Source organism: Camelus bactrianus, chromosome 18 (genome assembly GCF_048773025.1).
Source record: "Camelus bactrianus isolate YW-2024 breed Bactrian camel chromosome 18, ASM4877302v1, whole genome shotgun sequence".
Taxonomy (NCBI): Eukaryota; Metazoa; Chordata; class Mammalia; order Artiodactyla; family Camelidae; genus Camelus; species Camelus bactrianus.
The window spans coordinates 23758643-23783056 of NC_133556.1; the positions used below are offsets into that span (position 1 = coordinate 23758643).

The following is a 24414-nucleotide window of genomic DNA, read 5'->3' on the forward strand; positions in this document are numbered from 1 at the left end:
CATCCTCCTGCCCATGGCAGGGCACCATGCTGTCGTCTGTGGTCAACCATCACAGACCCTAATATTTCTGTCGCAGACCCCAACCTGGTGACCCGAGGATTCCCTGTTCCTCCAGGACCTCTGGCATCCCCTCAACAGCCTGCACTCCAGAGAGAGAGGCAGACAATATCAAGAAAACAGGTTTTATACAGTTAGACAAAGACCTTGATGGCTCATAACATCAGGGAGAAAATTCCAAAACCCTGGGGCAAGCTGTGATGTGGATGCTCCTTTCAGCAACTTGCTTCTGATTGGAGCTGCCCGGAGCCTCCCTGCCAATCAGCACGGGTGCTGCGAAACCTGGAACTTTATAGCTTAGCAATGAGAAATCTGGAGGAACTCTGGAATTAATTTAAGGAGAGGGGAAGGAAAAAAAGAAGAAAGAAGAAGAAAGAAGAAGAAAGAAGAAAGAAGAAGAAAGAAGAAAGAAGAAGAAGGAAGAAGGAAGAAGAAGAAGGAAGAAGAAGAAGGAGAAGGAGAAGGAGAAGGAGAAGGAGAAGGGGAAGGAGAAGGAGAAGGGGAAGGAGAAGGAGAAGGGGAAGAAGAAAAGAAGAAGAAGAAGAAGAAGAAGAAGAAGAAGAAGAAGAAGAAGAAGAAGAAGAAAGAAGAAGAAGAAGAAGAAGAAGAAGAAGAAGAAGAAGAAGAAGAAGAAGAAGAAGAAGAAGAAGAAGAAGAAGAAGAAGGAAGAAGGAGAAGAAGAAGGAAGAAGAAGGAAGAAAGAAGAAGGAGGAGGAGGAGGAGGAGAGGGAGAGGAAGAAGAAGAGGAAGAAGAAGAAGAAGAAGAAGAAGAAGAAGAAGAAGAAGAAGAAGAAGAAGAAGAAGAAGAAGAAGAAGAAGAAGAAGAAGAAGAAGAAGAATTAGAATTGGTAGCCAAATAATCAGACTGCATAATTTTATTATTACCTCTGTGGCCAAGGCAAGTCATGAACATTTTCAGCATTAATTACAAGCAGAGAGGGAACCAGCCAGCTTTCTTGGCTCAACCTCTGCCGTAATGTTTTGTTTTGGTTTTGTTTTTTCCTGAGCTGGTGCTGGGGTGGGGTGTGTGTGTGTGTGTGAACCGAGCCAAGAAAGAACAGACAGAACAGGTACAACAATTAAAGAAAAAACACACCCGATCCTGTCCGCCAGCCTCTTGGCCAGTTTTTCTCTGGAAACACCTTCTGTCGTGTGACCTCACGGATACTAGCCTGTCTGAATGGGAACTGGAGGTCACGGTGGCTACAGAGGATTTCTGCAGTCTCGGATGGAGGCCCAGTCAGAGGTGATGGCAGCTTTGGTTGGTCCGTCAATGACTATTTGTCGAGTGTCATTCATGTGTCACCACTGACTCAGGGGCTGTAAAACAGAAGTGAACATCACATATTGGTCCCTGCCCCCATGGACTGATGGTCTAGCTGGGGTGGTGGGAGACTAGATATTAATGATGAGGTAATGGAGGGAGGGTAGAGCTCAGTGGTAGAGCCCTTTCTTAGCATGCACAGGGTCCTGGGTTCAACCCCCAGTACCTCCCTTAAAAAAATTTTTTTTTAATCAGTTAATTATATAAAGCGTGAAACCCTCGTATTTCTGTGGGGACTCAGTGCTGCTTCTCAGCCACATGTCTTGGAAAACATCCATTTAGATGCCTCACTGTGAAACAGCATGATCAACTCATCTCAGTTAGCTCAGGACTTTCCTGGCTTAAATGCCCAAAGTCCTCAGTCCCAGGAAATCCCAGGATGGCTGGTCACCCCACCCTGGCACAGGATTAAATGGGACAGTAATGAGGGAGGGTATAGCTCACGTAGTAGAGCACATGCTTAGCATGCATGAGGTCCTGGGTTCAATCCCCAGTACCTCCATTAAAAAATAATAATAATAAATCTAATTACCTCCCCCCACCAAAAAGAAAAAAAAAAGGGGACAGGAAGAGTCAGCCTCCTTCACCGTGTGAGACTTCCCTGCACCTTCTCCCCTAGCAGCCTGGACACAGGCTAAGCAGCTCGTTGGCTGTGTGGCTTGGAACAAGTTACTTGGCCTCTCTGGGCGCTGTTTCCTCATTTGCAAAACGGAGTTTGACCTGGAGAGCTCTTGGTCTCCTGTTAGTTCTGGTTTCCTGGCCATGCTACTGCATTTCAGAGCTTAATCAATGCACAAGGCTGAGCAAAGAAGACAGGGCAGTGTACCCACAGGGCAGTGTACCCACAGTGCAGCTGTGGCCAAGTCACCTCACCTCTCCATACCTAGCTCCTCCCCCATGAAATGGGAAGAATAGCACTTACTTCATGGAAATATGAGCACACAGTTAAGTGAAAATATTCTGTGGGTCCGGCAGAGCTGGATACTCAGTCGTTGGAAAGTGTGGAGATCCTGATCAACGAGAAGTATGACTGAGAGTTATACGTCCTAAGGACGGACTGCCAGTTTTCAAAAAAATTTTTTACAACTTGTCCTTTATCATTAGTACATACTTTTAATATTGTCTTCTTACCTCCAAGTGTCTAGTTCCATGAGACTAGGTCCTTTTTGCCACTGTCCTCCCATAATAAAGATTTGTTGAGTTAGTTGATGTCACATTATGCCCGTTTTACAGGTGAGAACATCGAGGCCCGGGGAAGTTCAAGGTCCTGCCATTAAGAGGAGAAGTCAAAATTTGAACCTGGATCCAATTCAGGGTTCTGTTCTCTCCACTAATTGGCCTCTACTTCCTCAGAGGGTCAAAGGGAGGGCAAGGGTGATGGCAGAGGGGTACAAGGAGGCAGATCTGGGGGCTGTGATGATCTGACTAGGAATTCTCCAAAGGGAGCAGCTATGGTGGGCCGGGCACAACGCCAGCAGCCTGGCCAGATCCTCATGTGGACAGGAGCCTTTTGGATGCTGCTTCCTCACCTCACTGGTCACCATGGAGACAGGAGGGGATATGCACACATGATGTGCTGAGAAGTATCTCAAGCCTGCTCCCCAGGCTTGCCCCAGAGATGCCAGCAGTGGGTGGGCGGGCCAAACCAATACCCTTGAGAGAAGGGAAGGAAAAGGCTGATTCTTATTTATCTTTATCAGGAAAAAACTTTAAGTGTACACAAGAGTAGAGTACATGGTACAATAAACCCCAGCTACCCAGTACCCAGCTCCAATAATCACCAATTCTTGGCCAATCTTGTTCCATCTATACCCCCTTCCCCTCCTCCCTCATCCCAGATACTTAGAAGCAAATTCCAGACATTACCCATTTCTTCTGCAAATATTTGAGTATATAACTCCAAATAAAAAGGTTTTTTTTCCACCACCATCACCCCTACTAAAACTGACAGTAATGCTTTAATATCAGCAAATATCTAGTGTTCAGATTTTTTTAGTTGTCTCATAAATGTTTTCTCTACAGTTGGTTAACATCAGGATCCATATAAATCTCATACATTGTGACTGGTTGATACGTCTCTGATATCTTTCTTAATCTGTGGGTTTTCCCTCCCTCCCTCCCTTTTCCTTCTCTTGCAATTTATTTGTTGAAGAAACTGAGCTGGTTGTTCTGTAGAATGTCCCAATCTGGATTTTGCTTATTGCATCCCCATCTTGGTGTTACACGTGTTCCTCTCCCTATTATATTTCTTTTAAATCAGTAGTAAGATCTAGAAGTTCACTTAGATTCACTTAGATTTAGTTGTGTGTGTGTGTGTGTGTGTGTAGGACTCCTTCCCAGTGGCTGTCTCGTATTTCTATTTGAAGGCACGTAACGTGTGGTTGTCCCTCTTCGAGGTGTTGGCAGCCATTGATGATCGCTGTCTAGATGCATGAGAGGTTGCAAAATGGTGGCTTACTACATCTCTCTTTCTGTCTTTGTTTGTTAGCTGGGGTTCTTCTATAAAGAAACTTCCCCATATCAACTCTTTGGTTGCTGTAGAGTATGGTTCATACCAGAAAGGACAAATGCTTGATTCTTTCCCTTTATTTGACAAAAATAAGAGGTTGGTTTCCCAGCCTCCTCCAAAGATGACAAGTGAGTTTCTGTTTTTCTCAGTATCATTGTGGACTTGCAGACTTGGATGTTTATGACACGTTTCCATCCCTTGCAGTTATTATTCTTAGCGATGCTCAAACTCTCCCATCTTTGGCCAGTGGGAGCCTCTTCATGTTCCCTTCCTGCCTCCTTTTTGACGTGTCCCCGAAAGTCTCTGACAGCTTCCGTGCAACCAGATGACAAGATGTTCCAGGCTCATCTCACACATTTCCTGCCTCAGACCTGGAATCAGCCCTCTCTCCACAGAACCTCCACAGAGCACATCTGCTTAGAAGTGGTGCTTAGAGACCGCCCTGTGGGTGCTGGGGGTGCTCACTGTTACAGAACTGCCCATTATTTCTCAGCTTTTCAGTGAACAGAGGTAGGAAACGCATGCTTTATTTTGTAAGGCAAAACATGGATGCTTTCAATTCAAATTTGGGACTCCAGTTGTTCACTTCGTCTCCGTAATCTTACATCCACATCTCCTTTCTGCCATGGCAGTGCTCTGGGTTGTGTGTCTCCATCCATCAAGCAGGAAGCATGTGAGAAAGTACTCAAGTCTTTCCCTCAGAAATGAACCTGAGCTCTCTGACGGCTCAGGAGGCTTAAGAGTGGCTCTGAGAGAGGGTCAGGGTCCACAAGGGTCCACAAAGGACCACATGCTCATGGCAGACGAACCAGTTCCTTCCACCATCCTGTGTGTGGACCCTCTCATCTAACTGCCCTCAATCCTGACTGCACACTTAAGTTGCACGGGACACTATAAAAACCCCTCCCAATCACCAGTCAGCATCTCTAGGGCTGGGAGCCTAGCAGCGATACTGTATTTTAAAGCAGTCCAGGTAATTTTAACGTGCAGCCGCACATAGGGTTTAGAATCGCTGCTCGAGTCCCTGCTTCTCAGCCAAAGGAGAAAAAGGAAGCAAGGCGGGGTGGAAGATGCTGCCCTCAAAGCCCATTAGTTTGGGTTTGAAATCTGACCCGGCCAGTTTCTACCTGTGAAATCTCTGGAACGGCACTGGTCAATGGCACAGGACCTTCTGCAGTCATCAAAACGGTCGCGCTCTGCGCTGTCCAGTGTGGTGGCCACTAGCCCCATGTGGCTATTGGGCGCTTGAACTAGTTATTGAGTGCAACCTAGGAAGTGAATTTTTAGATTTTTTAAAATGTGAACTATTATACACAGAAATAGCCCCAAGTGCCTAGTAGCTACCATCTTGGACAGCGCCACTTTGGAAAATTATTTAACATCTTGGAACCTCATAGCTGTAAAGTGGGGACTTATATAAGAGTTACTTCCTTGGGCTGCTGTCAGGATTAGAGATGATGTATGTTAAGCGCCCAGTGCACACAAGGCATTCAGTAAAACACCGCTGATTTTCCTTATTAACATCAACCCGTCACTCTTTAAAGGCAAAAAAAAAAAAAAAAATGCTTGCCTGGAAAATGAGTCCACAGAAGCACCCCACCACAGACTAAAAATTCTGAGCTGTTCCAGAGAAACTCTCCGAGAATATTCCTTAATTGTAGTAGAAGTTCAATTGCAGCAGGAGGTTATCAGTTGTAAGGGCTGTATTTCATTACAGATCTAGCCACAGCTCAATAAATTAAGCAATCACTCAAAATAACATGTTGCTTTAATCCCCTCTTGGAACTAATTCAAGTTGCTTGGTTTTATATTAGCACAGCTCTTGAAAGGCAACTCACATTGGCCCCATTTCTCTTTCCTCAGTTCATCAGCCCCTCTCTGGATAAATCTTTGTGTCTCCTGACTAGCAGGACGGAGGAGTCCAAGCCGAGCAGACCTCCTTTTATCAAAACCGGAGCGTTTTCCATCCTCTGGCCTTTAGGCATTCCAGGTTTCATTTGCTAAAATTACTGGCAGGTTTATCTGCAACAAAAACAGAAAGAGACTGAGAAGCAGCAGCCCGGTTCTGAAACATCTCTCAGCAGCCCCGCTCGGACGCGCGAAGCTGACGGCGGCGGCTTTTCCATCCTCATCTTTTCTCTAGTGGTTTATAATCTCATAGTAGAATTTCATTTCCCCTAGAAACTTGGCACCAGAGGTGTCAGCCTGGGAACATATTTGTTTGTGTAAATTAAAAGAAGAATATGTTTTGACCATATTTAAGTTCTAACTGCACTGAAGAAATAAATACTGAGCTGCATAAGGCATCTCGCAGCATGGTTCTGGCTCATCTCCCCAAGCCCTGCCTTTGTTTATTAGACCCAAATGAGAACCCTGGATGGCTTAGCGCCTCCACAGGCTAAAGGGACAACCTTGGAGGCTGTGTCCACCCCTACTCAGGCCCACATGGAAAGTCCACTTACCTGAATTTGGGATTTGCTTCCCCCGATGTGCTGCGTCCTTGCCAGGGTGGGTGAGGGTGATGGAAGCAGGTACCCTCACGTGTGTATTGCTGATGGGTGTGTGGCTGATGCCACCTTTGTGGAGGGTACTGGGCAGTAGCTACAGAAATTAAAAATGCACATATCCTCTGACTCAGACATCCCAATTCTAGGACTGTATCCTATGAATATACTTGGCCAAGTGCCAGGGAGTCTATGTGTTATAATGGCAAAATCCTGGAGTTGAATGGAAATGTTGGCCAGTAGGGGACAGGTTAAGTATGGTGCATTGCTAGAAGTCATTAGAAAGATTGGGGTGGATTGGAGGGCTGTCAGGTCTTCAGAATATATTGTCATGCCCCCAATTTTCCTAATGTTATGAGCAAAAAAAAGTGTATGCTCTCGAATATGCTTAGAAAATTTATGGAGTATGCCAACTGCCTATAGTGGTTACATTTAGAAACTGAAATTGGAGTTAGAGAAAAATTGCAAAGGGCTCTTGCATCTCCCACAATTCTGTACTGTGTTTCTTATCATGAGCATGGTATTATTATTTTTTTAATTGGGATAATTAAAAAACATAAAATGGTGTTTTAAAAATCATTTCCAGGGTCTGACTGAAGCAACATACTCATTACATATCTGTCAGGCCAACAGAGTGGCAGTGGGAATCTTTGCTTTTCTGGTCTTCGTGCAAATAACATAGTGGGCTGAACAGTGGCCCCCAGAGAAAGAAAAGCTATACCCACTTCTCAGCCCCAGAACCTTTACAGGTTACCTTATATGGAAAAAGACGAGATTAAGTTAAGGATCTTGAGTTGAGAGGTGGCGCTCATCCTGGATTATTTGGCTGGACACTAAATGCAATTACATGTATCTTTACATGAGAGCAGCAGAGACAGACACAGAGAAAACATATGAAGACAGGGACAGAGATCAGAGTGATGCGGCCATAAGTCAAGGAATTCTGGAGCCACCAGAAGCTGGAAGAGACAAGGAACAGATTTTGCTCCGGAGCACCTCGGGGGGTACTCAGCCCTGCCAGATTTTGGACTTCCAGCCTCCAGAACTGTGAAATAATACATTTCTGTTGCTTTAGGCCACTCCATTTGTAATTTGTTATGACAGCCCTAGGAAACTAGTACATCACCTGACTTTTATTAACACATGTGAAATGCATAAAGTGCATCGGCACTTTGAGAAACAAATTTGGTAAGACTGGTTTTGGTGAATTCATCCATTGATTCCACAGATACTTACTGAGCACCTAGTAGGTGCTGAGGATACAGTGGAGAAAAAATCAAAGATGGCTGCCCACTTGGAGCTGACGCTTCAGTGAGAGACAGTAAATAAAATAAATAAAACATGGAGAAAGACCGATGGTGGTGGATGGGAAGAAGAAAGAGAACAAGAAAGGATGGAAGAGGGGCAGCGGTCAAGCAGGGGACTGGGAGAGGGGGGAGGGTATAGCTCAATGGTTAGAGCACATGCTTAGCATGCACGAGGTCCTGGGTTCAATCCCCAGTACCTCCATTAAAATAACTAACTAAATAAAATACTAACTAAATGAACCTAATTACCTCCCTCCAAAAACCAAAAACCCTACAAAGTAAATAAAATAGATATTAAAAAAAGAGGGGAAAAAAGGGGTCTGGGAGAATGTAGTTCACTGGGAAGGTAACATTGGAGGAGAGGCCTGAAGGAGGTGAGGCATGAGCTGTGTCCTCCTGACAGAAGAGTATCTGGCAGAGGAAACAAGTCTAGAACATGACTGTGACAATGTGAGCAACCAGAATCAATAGGAATGAGCGATCCTGTCTCCCCTCCTCCTCTCCTTGCCTCCTTCCCTCCCACAGGTGCTGCCCCCTTGCTGCATGCCAGCAGCTGAGGGTGCAAAGATGAGTGACACCTGGGTCTCCATGCTCAAGGTCACCGCTCATGCGGGGCAGAGTCCTAAGTAAACCTTTACAACTATAACATGGCGGGGATCAGAGCAGAGGCCAGGACAAGCTGCAGGCTCCGTCCTTGGTGGAGAGCAGGGTGGGCCAGAGAGGTGAGTGTGTGTTGGGAGTGAGGTCGAGGAGACAGAAGCCAGCAGCAAGAGGGCAGGACCAGAAGTCCGGGAGCAAATGTTTAGCTCTGATTCAGCGGTAAATTAACTGGGGGAGAGGCAGTCGAGGCAGGGTATGGAGATGTGTCTGGAGAATCTCTCGTTCTCCAGCACAGCAGGCAAACCGAGGGGAAAATGAGTTCTGAGGATAATATACGCCATTTAGCTTCACATAATCCATGTGAGAGAAAGAAACGGTTCCCAAGTCCTGAATTTTGGGATGCTTTGGGCCATCGAGAAACCAGTTGATCTGACTGAGGCAAGACGGGGGATTCATCCCTTATGTAGCTATGATGAATGAGAGGCTGGCTGCTCTTGGATCCAGGAACAGCACACAGCGCCGGTCTCTCCCGTACTCCCCTACCCATCCCCCCCATCCTGTCCCTTCCTTATCCCTCCCTCCATTCTGGCCTCAGTCTCTGGGGTCACAGGTAGCTCTGGATGCTGGAGAGGGGGTGGGGAAAAAGCAACCTTCCCTCCAGCTAGTTAGGACAATCCTGGACTGGCCCTGCTGGGTCACATGATCACACCTGGCCCAATCACTGCGGCCCACCTCGAAGTGAGCAGCTGTGATTGGCCATGTTAGGTCACGCGCCCACACCTGGACCAATGACTACAGCTGAGGCTTGGGTGTTGTAAGGGGCCACCTTTGGCTGTATTCCCATTGGGCACTGCGTCCGTTACCACAAGTGGGGTAGAAAGTGCTGGCGGTGGAAAAAAAAACCCAAAACAAAACCCAGAGCCACCTACCTCCTCCCCCGGGGCCTTCTCCTGGCTGGGCTGCTTCTGCATCCGCTCTGCCGAGAATTGCTTCAGTCCTGAGTTGGGCTTCGGTTTAAGATCCACTTTGTCTATAAACCCCCAAATTGCCAGTGGGATTTACTCAGACTTGTAGCTGTTTTTTGCCATTGTTAAGACATTATTTTAATCAAATATAAAACGTTTTCTTCTTTGGTTTATGATGGCCTCTCCTGCCCCTGAGGGTAGGGACGTATTGCGCATGCCCAGGACAGCCCCTAATGCAGAGTAGGTACTCAAATAATTGAATAAATGAATGAGCATTCACTCATTGGTTGAACATCCCACAGAGAACAGGAGGAGCTACAAAGTCCTTATCTGTTCTCTCCTCAAGGAGTCCATCTCTTCCACGCTCTCTCTCCTTCCCAGTGGAGTTCTGTTCCCCTTCACGACAAGGTCCTGTTAGCCTGAGTGCATCCTAGAGTGTCATCCCAATACACAAGGTAGGCTCTGAATCTCTGGGTGAATTCTTAGGTTGAGAGTCTAGATAAGCACAGGAAATGAGGTTCCTTTGCTGCCGGAGGCCATGCTTCGAGGATAATGGAGCTCTGTCTGAGCTGGGAGGGACTGGGTGCCATGATTGGATGCCAAAGTCTGCCGTGGCCACCTGCCTCTAAGGGCATCCCTGGTCCTGCTCTGAACTGTTTGCTCACCAGCAGGCCTCTGTTCTGAAGACTGGCCCTGTCATTTGCTGTGATATCAGAGTACACGACAAAATGGTGTGGCCAAACAAAACAAATGCAGGCTCTTAGGGAAGAAGGCTTAAGACAGATGGCTATTTTTCTAATATACTTATAACCCACATGTCAACTGGGGTCATCTTATTTTTGGAGATTCAAATGGAATGGGCTTGAATCCTGTCCTACATGCCATGGGAGACCCAGCTTCCCTCGGAACCTTTCCAGGGACTGGGGAAGAGGGGTGCTTGTGTCTCTCCTAGACACCCAAGGCTCTAAACTCCTGCACCGAATGAACCAGTTCTGCTTGAGTGCTCTTTTGCTGGCCTCATGGCCACATGACCAGTGCAGTTGAGCAGGGTCTACGTTCGGTTTAATGCTCTACTGGTGTCATCTTGAGCTTCTTAAATCTTGAACAAAGGGCTCCACATTTTCATTTTGCAAATTGTGTAGCTAGCTCTGCGTCACTCAGGAGCATTCCTGTTGCACCTCACACTGACCCAATCTAGACTCTGCCCCAATTCCTCCTTTGTCCCCCAAGTCCATCCACATGAGGAGGTGGGTATAGGAGACCTGGACTGAAGGTCTGGTATGGAAGAAAACACTGATCTCTCAGCCAAGTTAACACCATCAAGTGCAAGGTAGGAACTGGCTTCCAGCTACTCAGTGGGAAGCGACAGTGGAGGAGGGAAGGCAGAAGGAACACGACCAGCAAAAGGTTGATTGTGGTTGACCCTGGATGATGGATTCGGGGTGCTTCCTCATTTTCAGCATCGCAGGAAATTTCCATCACATAAGGTTGAAAAAGGCACTATGAGATGTGCCCTGGGCAGCCCCTCAAAGTGTTAACGCGGAGCTGCATATGACCCAGCAATTCCACTCCTGGATAGAACCCCCAAGAGAAACGCAAAAACGTACATCCACACAAAAACTCACACATGAATATTCATGGCTGCGTTCTGCATGAGAGCCAAATGTCTGTCAGCTAACAAATGGATTAAATAAAATGTGGATGTTATTCGCCATAAAAAGGAATGAAGTTCTGACATGTGCTCCAGCGTGGATGGGCCTTGAGAACATCACGCTGGGTGGAAGCCAGTCACAAAGGCTCACATACTATATGATTCCATCTGTACGAAATATCCAGAACAGGCAAATCTACAGAGACAGAAAGCAGATTAGTGATTGTTTAGGAGTAGGGTTGGGGGAGGGATTGGAAGATTGTGGGGGTAGTGTGTTAAAGGATACGGGGCTTCTGAGGTGATGAAAATGTCTTAAAAGTGACTGTGATGATGGTCACATAGTCCTGAATATACAAAGCCACTGAGCTGTGCACTTGAAACGGGGGAATTATATGGTAAATGATTTATGTCTCAATAAAATTGTTAGGGAAAAAAAGTCATGCCCTCCCTTCTGTCCCCTTCTCCTGCCAGAAATCCAGCCTCCTGTCTTTAGGAAATCTCTTTCTCCTCCACCCTCTCTCTGCACATGTGCACACATGCACGCGTGCACACACACACGCATGCACACACAAATTTCCACCTCCCCTTCCTGTTAACCTTCTTCTGCCTTGAGACATTTTTCATTCTATTTCCATGCTCACCAACTACAGAGAAGTGCCTTCTCCAAAGAGAAGTTCCTTCCACTGTCAAAATGCCCCATTGAGGTATTTTCCTAAACTATAACACCTTCTTCTGTAAAAGTTAACTCAGTTGACAGCTATTAAAGTGACAGTTTTAATGTCCCCATGGTGATCCATCATGGCAGCCAATAACAAGTCCTAATAGTTGTAAATTCCAAAAGCTTCATAATCCCTTCAAGGAAAGAGGGGCCAACTCAACCTCTCCCCTTGCCCACTGGTCTCTGTTCTGAAATGTAACTCAGTCACCTCACAGGAGCAGGGAGATGGGCAGGAAGGCCGTTGCCAGGGCCTGACTCTTCCTAACTGGAAGGCAGGTCTTATGGTCTGGAACCAGGTAGGCAAACTAGAGCCTGGGGGCCAAAGCGAGCGCACTTCCTGGTTTTGTAAATAAAGTTTTATTGGAACACACAGCCCCATCCAATCATTGCACTTACTGTCTATGGAGGGTTTCGGTTCCTCTCTCTACGCTTACTTCTTCATCAGGAAGCCAGAGACAGTAACACAGCCTCCCTTACACACGGCTCGTGCAACTAAAATGACTTCGTACGTGTAAAGAGCTTAGTTCATATCGAGCACTCAGTCCACGGTGGTGGCTGGGATGTTATTTAGAAAATGAGGATGGTAACTCCTACTTCACGTGGTTATTATCTGAAGCACTGGCAGCCAAGCCTGTGAAAACAGTTGGCAAAAAACACGTTTATTATTGTTATAAATATCTTAAAGGCTTTTGAGATGATTCTTTGCTTCTTAGTAAAGCTCAGTAAGGTTTTTGTGGGGAGCAAATTTGGAACTGTGAGAACGTAGGAAAACTCTAATTCAGAGGAAAAAGGACCTGCAATCCCCAAATCTAAACCCTCTCAGTTAGCAGTCCAGGAAACTGGGCCCTCTGGTCCTGATCGGGGAGCTGAGCCTGCCCCGAACTGAAACTGAAAAACCTGAATATTCTTTTGGCTAAGCTCTGCATCTTCCCCAGTGACAGGCGCTCAGGAATCCAGGCCTGCGTGTCTTCAACACTTGTGTTACCTCTGAGGTCCCCACCAGAACCTGTTTAAACAGTAAGCTGCTACAAGCTATTGGCACACAGGTTTGCAGCCCAGGTCTGTAGCCAGGGGATGAAAGAGACCTTTGTCTCCACACCCTTCGAGGGATTGTCACAAGCCGGCAGGGGGTGGCCACCACTAATGACCTGCTTTCCTGGTGTCATTTAAATCTGATTTAGTTCGGAAGATACAGCAGCCTCCCATTCATTTGCTTCATTTCACAATTATTAACTGAGCAGCTAATACATGCCAGGCCCTGGGGATACAGCAATGAATGAGTCACCCCTGCCCAGGCAACTGTCCTGCCTTCCTTCTAATGGGGGGACAATCAAATAGGCATTTGGGCAATTCTGCCCCTTAATATGTCTTTGTGTTCTCCACAGGACTTCAGTCCCACACTAAATACTGTACCAATGAACTGGAAAACCAGTCTGGACCGGTTCTATGATATATGGATGGGAGGAGTTATGAGTGATGGCTTTGGAGTAAGTCAGATCTGGGCCGGGCTGGCTCTGGAATGTGCAAAATTAAAACGTGGGCCCCTTGTTCCAAAATTATTCAGAATTTAAGGATGATGATCGCAGAGCATTTAATGATACGGAGGCCCACAACCGTGAAGCCAGCCCTACTCCTGGGGTCAAACTGCTCTCCAGCTGTGTACATCTCTTCACCTGCCTGAGCCTCCGTTTCCTCAATGGAACAAGGAGATGCTAAGGCCTACCTGAGGGTTGGTTGTGGCTATTAAGTGAGATGAGGCAGGTGAAAGGCGGGGCAGGGAGGGTGGGCTCCACAATATTGGTGCTGTTCTCAGCCAGCGGTCACGGCTGCATTTCATCCTATGAGAACAGCACACATTATTATTCTTAGATAATAGGTAAGATGTAGACAGTACCTGGTTGACACCAGGCACTGAATTTAGTTCTTTAAGGATGTTCATTTCATCCTCAATGCAGCCCTATCACGTAGGTACCATTATTCCAGCAACTACAGATGGGGAAACTGAGGCCCAAAGGGGAGAGGGCACTTGTCTGAGGTCACACACCAGTTGGTGGAAGAATCCAGATTCAAACATGGGACACCTGGCCCCTGGGTCTGTGTTCTTAGTTGACCTATGTGTCCCAGGGGTTGACGTGTTCCTGGCACACACACGTGCATACACATGCGTGTGTGCACGCCCCTTCCCTGAGATGCTAACACCAAGCACACAGTGTGGAATTGTCCCCATGACGTGGGATTCTTTTTCTTTGCTCTTTTGTCCATCTCCCCCAACTCGACTGGGAGCCCCCTGAGGGCGGAGCCTGACTCACCCTCTGCTGTATCTCCGGCACCCAGCACACAGCAGCACTTGATCCAGAGTTAACAGCTGCAGCTCTCAGACCCTCAAGAGCGCATGGATTAAGAATTTGTTTTGGGGAGATCTTGTGGCTAAAGGAACCATCTCACCCCCTCCTGGCTTTCCTCACTGTGCACAGCAGGGCGTGAAAAGCGTTTAAGGGGCGCCCTGAGGGCCCAGCCCCCATCCCAGCAGGCTGTAAGGCGGGCGTGGGATGTGCTTTGGCAGCTGGGCTGCAGCTGTCCACCAGCCTCTTGGTGCCCGCCCCAGCTGGCCAGCTGGGCCTTGATGCCACCCCCCCACCCCATGACACAGCAGAAAGTGAAACTGGAGCCTGCCCCTGCTGGCTGGGGCCCAGTGCCTGCTATTTCCCCATCCCAGGGGGTGGGTGGGGAGCTGATGCCCAGCCCCGGTAACGGGAGGCCTGGCCAAGGAGTGCCCCTCCGGGCCAAGGGTGCTGCTATGCCCCCTGCCTGCCCCAGGGCCGCTGGTGCCCGCTGCCTTCTGAGCTGTGCCCTGTCTGTAAGCCATCAGAGCTGCCCCGTTGAGCCCCATTAACCCCTGGTCTCCATACTGCCCCGAGACAGAAGGTTAACTATTCTCATTTCACTGAGAAAACTGAGGCTCAGAGAGGCGCCCTGGCCAGGAAGGAGAGTGCTCGGGCACTGTGATCCTAAAATAAGAGACAAATCAGAGCTATGGGTGGGCACAGGGGCAGAGATCTGAGGGGTCTCACCACTGCTGGCAAGCAGGGCTGGGGTGGCAGTGGGGTGGGGAGACATGTGACACTTAGGTTGTTGGGGGTGGAGCCCTCCCCAGATTGGAATTGGCAACCTACCTCTCCCTACACCGACTACGTGGCTGCAGACAGTCCCTAAGACAAACAAGAATTCCTCAGGCTGTGGACGACGAAACTTTACAAACCATCATCTTGAGTTCTGCCCCATCCTCAGGTCACCTGTCCTATCCTTGGCCTAATATTTTTCTCAAGCAACTCACCCTCTTTAACTTACATAAACTGATATAAAAAAGATCCCTCCTTTCTTTCCCTACCCCAAACTGAAAACCGACTGCTTGCCATAAATAGAAATTAGCTGTACAAAGAAATACCTATTAGAATAATTTACACTTCTAGCCAGGTACTACTAAAAATCATGGAGTAGGTGTACATGCCTATCGGACTTGGAAAACTTCTGTTCCAAAACATGGGTTTCCTGCGTGGGGAAATGGAGGCCCAGAGAGGTTGAGTCACTTGCCTGGGGGTGACACAGCGAAAGAGTTGCAGAGCTGAGGTTGGCTGATTCCATGATTCCAGAAACCGGTGCTCACTGATGGGCTGCCGTCTCCCCTCCTGTCTGAGTTGTCTCAGCATATTAGGCGTGTATTAATAAGTATCAGCGCTACGGAACACCTTCCAAACGCCCCCATTTTCAAAGCTCCTTCTGAGCTTGTACATCACTTGAACTCACGATAACATTCCAGGTACAAGTGAGAACCCTCTCGGGCCAGAGCATGGAGAGTTGCCCCTCCCTTGCCCAATAAGGAAACTGAGGCAGAGAGTGGGAGAGTGGTCTGACTCAGGGAGCTGGGGAGAAAGTCAGGACTGTCCAGGGACCCTGCCAAGGTGAGGATCCCAGAGGCTCTGCTGGAAGGACCAGGCTGAATGTGAATCACCTCGCCAAACAGGTAGCACTTGTTTCTTTCCCGCTTTCCCCACCTCCCCTGCTTTCCCCACCTCCCCTCCGTGAGCCCCCAGAGCAATCGCTGACAGCAGCCACAGCTGTCCTGTTTCCCAAGCCTCATCGCCAACATTCGGCCCCTGGAGGGTAAAAAGCATGTTTCGCATTTAACCAGCGTCCACGGACGGCATCTTTTTATTTGTCCTGATGGTAACCAGTTCTGAGTGCCGTGAGGGGAGCTCTACCCGGGACCAGAGAGGAGGATTTGGGGGAACATCTTTCTCTCTTCTTTCAGTTGCTGGAGGAACTCACGGCTGGCCCAGGGACCCCCGAGGAATACTGCAAGAGCAATAAGGATTTTTAGGGGCATTATGATAGTGGAATGGAAACACATCTGCCCCCAAAAGTCCCTCATTTTCCCTGCGGTAACGAACCAGCTGGGCAGGAAGTGGTGGCTCTTGGAGCACCAAGAGCCAAAACTAAAAAGGAAAAAATGTACAAAGTTAGAGCAAACTTTAAACAAGCCAACACTTTCCTGGTGCACGGCGGCGGCTCCACCCAGGCTCCCGAAAGGCTGATAATTATTGGCTGATAATTGGCTAAATGTGTCTCCACACAGTGGCCTCAGTACAGCCGCAACTCCTCCGTGCCCAGAAAACCAGGATCCGGAATCCCAGCGCAGGTTGCTAGGATTAATCCCTGCAGCCAGTGGCGTCTCCCTGAGACCCCGGATGATTATTCCAAACTCTCATGAACGATCTAAGTGAAGCACGGACATCAATACCTCCTCCCTCTGGAATGTGGGAAAGTTATCAACTTGGAAGCCCAGATGAAAATGCATGGAAAGCAAGCAGCTCTTCCCTGGGCTGTATGAACAAGTGAAGGGCAAGCGGTTAGGGAGGGGAGCCTGGTGGTTATTGCTGATGGGGCCAAAGTGGGGAAATCACCTCTAAGCTCCAGGGAGCCGACCCTCAGGTCTGGCCACTAATGAATGAGAATTGAGGAGTGAAGGGCAGGGGCTCCACTGGAGTGTGTGGCCTTCAAGGTCTCCATAGGCAGGGGCCCCCATGCCAGCCAGCACCCCCAGGCCTTGAAAGGGTTAACTCCTCCACAGCTGCTGACACCGGAGGAGGAGGCTGCTCACTCAGCAAGCTGGGAGATCACACTGGGCCATCGCAGAAGACAGGGGCTGAAAACAGCCTCTGTGAGTTCTGTGAATGGAAGCGGTCTTATCGCCATCAGAGTGAAAACGGGGCAAAAAGGCTTCCCAACACAGAACCCACGACCCGGGCGCTCGCTGGCTCCTTGGCCCCTGACATGTGGCCCCGAAGCTCTGGTCGGGACACTGGGCATCTGTGGCGGTGAGCACCGGGCCACCTCGGCCAGGCCTGCGAGGGAGCGAGTCTACACTCGCCATGTGACAGCCGGCAACCTGGCCCAGAGCTCGCCTTTCAAGCACCAGCATCTAAAATATTCTCCGGATGAACCTGAGGCTAAATATGGCCTGGCCTATGAGGGCCTGGTCTGGACCTTTTCATGCCATTCGAAGATACAATCTGGAACCCACGGGGACTTCTGGTGGCCTGGAGTCCAGTTACTGAGGCCAAATGAGAGTCTGACTCGGGGCTGGGAGCAGCTTCCCGCATCGGGCCAGTTCCTGTGCCAAGGCTGAGCAGGCATGTCTTCTGCATGTTTCATCCCGGAATGCCCACCCAGTTCTCTCTCTCTGCCGCCCCCCAGGGTGGCTCAGATGTAGGGCTCCTCATTGACTTCCCTAGTCTTCCCCTAAGACCTCCTGATAGTGCACCAAAGCCTTCTCCCCACTTCCAGGCTGCAGCCCTGCCCCTGCCTGGGTTTTCCTTGCACCCTGATGGAAAGAAGAGGGCTCAGCTCCCCGGGTGGATGGGAGGCCTGCTAGCTAGAGAAGCCAGGAGCAAGCATGCGTGCGCGCACACACACACACACACACATACACATACACACATGGGGTAACTTGCACGGTAGCTTAGATGCGTCTGTGCTCTGTGGCTGGCCCTGCGCCACGCCCCCTTGGCCTACCCCAAACGGAAGGATCACAGCCCTGTTGCTGGAGGGCGGAGAGAGCTTCAGCCTGAGCTGCAGGAGCACAGCTCTGCTCCAGAACCTGCCAGACTCGAGCCTGCGCTTAGCAAAGTGGGGTTCTGCCCTCTCCAGAGCCCACGTGGTAACCAGGACAGTCAACCCTGCAGGGTCTCTGGGGAGGCTGTGCTGGGGAGCCTAACACCTTCCCTCCTTCTAGCCAAGAAATGCTGCAGGGGGGGCCCCCAGGTCCCAGGGCACCTGTCTGGGGCTTGTCTAGGCTCCGGTGGTGGTTCAGGCCTGGGCTGGCCGCGGTCCAGGCTGTTTTGGGCAGAGATGCCAACAGGCCCGGGCACTGATCTCACGCATGATTCCAACAAGACAGCCTGGTTTTCCGCACATCTCTGAGAAAACTTTCACACCACGCTGCACAGCTACCTTAAGGCTCCTGTCCCTGTCTGGGCCAAATCCCCCAGCAGAGGCTAAATTTGCCCCCATCTTTCCAGGGCATTTTTACAATGGCTTTCCTCGGAGACCAACATCAGTTTTCATTTTCTAGGTGTGTCTCCCTTTCATGCTAGTGGTGCAGCCTTTCCAGAGACACTGAGAAAAGTTTGCTTTGTGGTTCCTTAAACTCAGATGTTTTATATAAGGAAGATGATGTAAAGTCAGAAACTTGAAAGCTTTGTAAATATTTGTGCACGCCCCCTACAACTGAGGACCCTGGGAAAGCAGCATCCAATGACTGGGTGTTTTGGAAAGAGACCCCGAGGGGGAGTGGGGGGCTTGGGGGTGACAGGGACCCCGAAGTCCCCTCCTTTCAAACTCTCTTCAACAGCCACCCTTTGGCCTGAGAAGCCTACATGACACTAGGCCTGAAATCTGTGGTTGTTTTACGTCATATTTGTGGCAGTGTTTTTCTTGGGCATTTACCTTCACCTTGTCTCAAATCTAAGCGGCAAAAAGGACTTTACCCTAGTTTGGGATGCTGGGCAAGGAAGAAAACTCCAGAAAGAAAATGGATTATTTTGTTTGCGTATGCCCTTTCCGGCAAGTGATTCTAAAGACCAAGTTTGCCTTAACTTTTCATTAGCCTCATTTCTACCCTCATGTCTAATACTAATAATAGCTGTATTTACTCTACAATCCTAATTACAAGAGGCTGAGCTGATGTACTCTTAGGAAGCTGTAAATATATCTGGCAAGAATCTTCTTTCTGTCTGCATATAAGGGGCTGGGAGCAAGGAACAGAGGGAGTGTTCCCTTAGGGACTTTTCCAACTTTCATTGGTTTGAGTCATAAACGCATGTTTTATTTTTAAGGAAGCAGTAGTTTCATTGCAGCCCCTCCTCTAAATATTTTAACCACCCCCCACCGCTATTCTATATTCTTTTCTATCGAAACGTTTTTTTTCCCCTAAGAGATTTGCCATAGCTTGTGTACTGCTATGACCAAAATTCAAAGTTGCTTTTTATTTTTTGATCCACAATTCTTTGCGGGGGGTGGGGGGGTGGGGATAGCAACTGCTTAATGAAATTTCACACAGAGGGTCAAAAGGAGAAAAGCCAGAATGTATTCAGCAGTTTCACCGTTGAGGTTTTTTTCTTATTGGGGGCGGGGTGGGGGGGAGGGCGGTGGTAAGAATATGAAAAGAAGCTGTGATTCTTTGCCGAATTAATGACGACTTCCCACTGCAAAGCACTGATTTATAATCTCTTCACCATACTACTTTGCCTGTTTCCAGACTCGGAGCGGGTCGGGGGTCGGGGGAGGGGGGGAGTTTGCTAAATGTATTCATAATTACATGCACCCTTTCAGAGGGCTGAGCATACGCAGTGACTGTACTGTTGCGAATACTCGAATTAAAGCAGTCCTTGGTTCACATTCAGCACTACATTCTGATTCTCCACATTTAACAATTCAGTAATTTTAACACGCAGCTTCATCGCCGCGATTATAGCTCAGTATCTTGGCGCGACATTTGGTGTTCCGGCCTCGTTAATTCACGTAAAACACCCTATTTGTAGAAGTATCATTAGAGGCTAATTTGGTGAGATATCCTTATTTAGCAAAGCAAATAGGATCTGACAGTCAGCTCTCTGGCGCTACGATAGGGGTGACAATTCAGCAATTCACAACGTGACAACTTCCCATTGCCCAGCCACGCTGGAATTGTGGACTCCTGAAAATTGTGCTGTTTCATCGCGTCCCATAACAAAGGGAAAGAACTCTGAAAATAAAGAACTGGTTTTTGCCAAGGCCCCGAGAGTGCAAATGTCATCAGGGTGTACATGTGCCATGTCTGTTAGACATGAATCTTCCATCAGGGACTTTGTGTTCAAAAGTTTCTCAGGTACAGCTCACTTTTCTATGCCCTGCTGTGAACACTTGATTGAAATCCAGGTTTGCAAGTAAATAAACTGAAGGTGTGTGGGTGTCTATATAGGTTACAACTGGAGGGCAGGGATGTGCATGTCTGTGTAAATTAACACGAACTAATAAGGTTAATGTTCTGGGAGGGGCATTTGGACCTCTCTCCCACCCTTGCCTTAGAGAATTCCCTGATGACAGAGTTTCCTATAAAAATGACTAAAATCTAGGTAGCAAAGAATTGCAAAGAAATATTGCTCCACGTGGGAGCAAGCAGACAAATGTAATGGGACTACGATTCACAACTTCAGCGGTGTTTGATTTTGGGGGTGTTCAGCGGTTCGACATAACCTATGTATCACTTGTTCCCTTAAATCCTATCTACTAAAACATCTCATTAAACCATTGGGGGAAAAAAAAGTACTTTTGTCTTCTCATAGGCTTTTTGGCCTCCCAAAGAAAGGCCCTTGAAAACAGCAGGTTCAACAAACAGAACACATACACACATATATACAAGATTATCCCCCAGATGGCATTTCACTTTTTTACCAAAAGTAGCAAACCTCCCCCCTTTTCACCAACTAACTTTCAGAGTGAAGCTAGCTCTCTGCCCCTCCCTCCAGGGGCTGCTGGGGCCTGAATCCCTCGCTGTTTAGAATGACCCCAAAAGCGGGACTTTGTGGGCCAGTTGGATAAAACATAAACTCATCTCGCCCTCAAAACCCCGATTCTGGGACCACGGCCTCCAAAACCTTCTTTCTCCAGAAGGATGTTCCCCTCCACAGCTCACAGTAGGGGCAGGCTGCCTTTGAGACAGGATTTTGGAGAATCCTAGATAATTAAAGGAATCATTACTGGGTTTTCCTGCAGGGATGACGGGATGACAGTTTCATCACTCATAAGCCAGGGATCCGCGGTGGGGAAGGGGGTGAGGTGTATCTTTTCCCTCTTTTGCCCCCAGACCCATAGTTGGGCCTGAAATCTTCCCAGGGAAGACGCTGAGCGTCCAAAATGTCCCTTAGCAAAGCGCAAAAGGAGTGCCTGGGGTGCTTCGTGCAGTTCCACCCCACCCCCTTTCTTAAATCAGGCTAAAGTTTAGTTATTTGTGCCCTTAATTGTCTTATTAAAGTCAAATTTGCTGCTTGCCCAGACTGGGGGAAGTGATTTCCATCTTAATAGCTCAATTAGCCTCTGGGTTCTGGAAAGGCCACCCCTCTACACACACCTTTTCTCCCCATTTTAAACCCCCTCCCTTTTTCACAACTTCTCCTAAAAATAAATTATAAATATGGATGTGTCCTCAGAGGATCTGAGCGGCACATTCCAACGCTCCCCGGTGGGGCTTGGAAGCAGGAGAAACCAGAAACGCCACTCCCCCTATCCCCAAATCAAAATGCCTTTTCCTTTTTTTCTCCTAACTTTTGCCAGAGCAACTTGGTGTGGTTTCGGGCCCTGACACCCCGATCCGCACCCCGGAACCTTGGTTTTCTAATTTAAAAAAATTTTTTATTCATGTTGAGCAAAAGCTACAGCCAACGTACTAAGGCCGTCTGCTCCACGAGGGAGGGGGCAGCAACTTTACTTCGGGAGGTGGTAACTCCGGGGACTGTCCTCCGGGCTTTTCCGGATGTCCCCAGGGCCCGGCCCCTGGAGGCTGGCGCTGGCCCCCCTGCCCGTGCCAGCGCGGCCCCGGGCGCACGTGGAGTGAAGAGGCGCGGCGGGCGCGGACCCGCGAGCGGGCGGCCTGTTCTCCGCACGGCATTGATATCGGGGTCACGCAGCGAGTCAGTTTCCCGAACGGGCTTTCTGGGGTGGGGGCGGGGTGGTAGGCTTTCAAACCGCCTGGTTAATTTCCAAGTCCCAGCATTAGGGAGGTGGGGGGCTGCCTCGCCCCCCATCCCACCTCCTCGCCTAACACGCCCCTCTCGGGAGCCAGGGAGCGGGCAGAGGGGGGGAGCCCAGCCCTGCCGCCTCGGGGGGCGGCAGCGGCGGCGGATCGCCGCCAAGACAAGCGTCTAGCGCCGGGTCCCGGGAGAGCCGCGCGCTGCGCCCGCCGCCACCTCCCCGCTCGTGTTGCCACCCACCCCCCCCAGGCAGCCGCCCCGCACCCTCTTCTGACCCGGGGGCCTGGGCACCCACCTGCCGCGGCCCCTGCCCTGGCCAGGGGGAGGGGTGCCATGCAGAAAAAGGGGGAGACTCACCGCCGCTGCCTCCGCCGGGGGTGCTGGGGGCCCCCCGGGGCTGCGCCTTCCAGGGCTCCGGGGAGGCTTGCGCGGGGCGGGGGGCGCCCCGCGGGCCCTGCAGCCTCCGCCTCGATTGGAGCCCAGCCTCAAATCCTTCACCGTGGGTGGGGGGAGTACTTCCAGAAAAAAATTCCCCCCGCCCCAGACCAAGTCCAAGTGATGGGCGGGGGGCGTAGAAAAGCCTTTTCTGCCCAGAGCGCGGAGCCGACGGGGCTGCACCCGGCCTCCACGGTCCGCTGCCGCCACAAAGCCGCGCCCCCGCCCCCCCCAACCCCGGCCCGGCCCCCCCCTCCCCCGCTCCCCCCCACCCCACGCCCTATGGCCGGCCCGGGGCGGGGGCTGGGCCGGCCCGGGGTTGGCCGCGCTGGGGAGGCGGCGGCGGCGGCCCAGGCGGCGGGGCGGCTCCTCCCCGGCCCGGGAGAGAGGGCGAGAGCCTGGAAGCCGAGCGCGCCCGTCTGCCCGGCGTGGGGGCTGGGGCGGGGGCCAGGGTGGGGTTGGGGGGGCCCTTCCTAGAAACCCTCGCCAAATATAGTCAGCGGATAGGGGCATTCCTAGAAATGCGGCGGCGATGTCAGCTTTGACCTGTGGGGGCAGAGCCTGGGGTTCTCCAAAGTGGGGGGGGGGGGGCCCACAGGAGAGGGGAGATTCCCCACTTCCGATACCCCTGTGGCCCAGAGGAGGGAGCCTAGGCGGGCCTCCCTCCTGGGGGGCGGACAGGATTCCTCCAAATGCTCCCTAGGGATCCCTCAGCCGGGGGTGTCTGAATGGGAACACATCTACTTAAGATTCAGACTCACCCCCAGATCTGCCCCCCTCTTTCGGGAACACTCAGTGACAGTGCCAGCTGGCGCTTTTAGCCCTTCGTGCGATTTGTGTCACTCCCCCTACCCCCATGAACAAACAGAAGTAGGAGCTGCACCAAGACTGTCTCCCACACCTGACCACCCACCCCTTGGCCGCCCCTAACCTCCACTGGGATGACTGGAGAAGCCCCAGGTTTGAAATTGGATAGACATACTCTGTTCCCAAGAATTCCCCAAAATACCAACCCACCTTCAGGCCAAAAAATAAAGTTGTGCTTCCCTTCCCTGTTCCAAAGTCCCTCGGTTGCTGCTGTTTTCACAGTCCTAGGCTCTGGGAGATAGGCTGGAAACTGGGGGCTGGGGTATGAGGGAACCCTCTCCCTGGCAAAGACCTGGTCCCTGGTGCTGACACCCGCTCCCCTCCCCCATAAGCTACTCCCCACCTCTAAACTACAGAAGGTTCCAACAGTAAGGGAGACCCCCACAGCCAGGCCCCTCCCAAAATCAGCCGACCTGCTCCCCTTTCCCAGAACCCCCAGATTATCCCAGAAGTGTCCCCTCTTGCCCAAAAAGGATCCAAATAACTGAGACTTGACTTGTCCCCTTTGGCTGCCCCAGCCTCTTTTCAAGTAAACGTGACTAGACTGAGCCTCCCAGGATCATAAAAAATGTATTTGCTGTCCTCTGTTGGCCGACGTGTGTCACACTCAGAAAAAACATCACCCAACCCTGTGGGTGCTCCTGATGCCATGGGGTGGGGGACCCAGGGACCCTAGTCAGAGGAAGTGAGCCACACAGGCCCCTCCTCTCCTGTCTCCACTACATTCCTACTCTGCCCCCTCCCCCCTGGGAGGGGGTCCTGGCTTGTAGCCACTGCACTGGACTTTGACCCACTGGCCTTGTGGCTCATGTCCCTTCTCCCTCGTTGGCGTCTGATTCCAGAAGTCTGGAGGGCTGTGCTCAAGGGGAGGCAGGGAAGTCTGCAGTGGGGTCCTCTGGGTTCACTCTGGGGTGGGGACCCCCCTCAGGGGATGGTTTCTCCAATAGCAGCTTGTAGCAGGTGAGGCAAAAGGAGGCTAGGTCAGACCCCTCTTAAGGCAAAGGGCTGATGACTGATAATCATCAGTCCTCATTTCCTCCTGAGGACCTACTATGTGCCAAGCACATGGTATATACTATCTTACCGAACTCACCCCATCACCACCTACTTCAGTTGGACGAAAAGACTGAGGCTGAGAGATCAGTTGTTCACTGGACTAACGCTTGCTCGCCCTCTAGGCGCCAGGCACAG

General features: G+C 50.2%; 2 long non-coding RNA genes across 9 annotated transcripts in view; one reads left to right on the forward strand and one right to left on the reverse strand.

Moving 5' to 3' along the window:
• The window catches only part of LOC123618565 (uncharacterized), a 160439-nt gene that overhangs the window by 63326 nt on the left and 72699 nt on the right, over window positions 1-24414 (forward strand). The window lies entirely within an intron of this gene.
• On the reverse strand, window positions 918-22569 carry LOC105073751 (uncharacterized). 6 transcript variants are annotated; one of them, XR_012500354.1, is made up of 7 exons: window positions 22279-22569; window positions 13359-15988; window positions 5729-12266; window positions 5018-5158; window positions 2513-2648; window positions 2304-2391; window positions 918-1377 (listed from the first exon to the last, which is right to left on the reverse strand). It is a non-coding gene; the product is annotated as an uncharacterized LOC105073751 (long non-coding RNA). The 6 variants fall into 6 exon arrangements; XR_012500355.1 differs by having other exon boundaries at window positions 5729-11113; window positions 12032-15988; XR_012500357.1 differs by having other exon boundaries at window positions 5729-6491; window positions 9231-15988.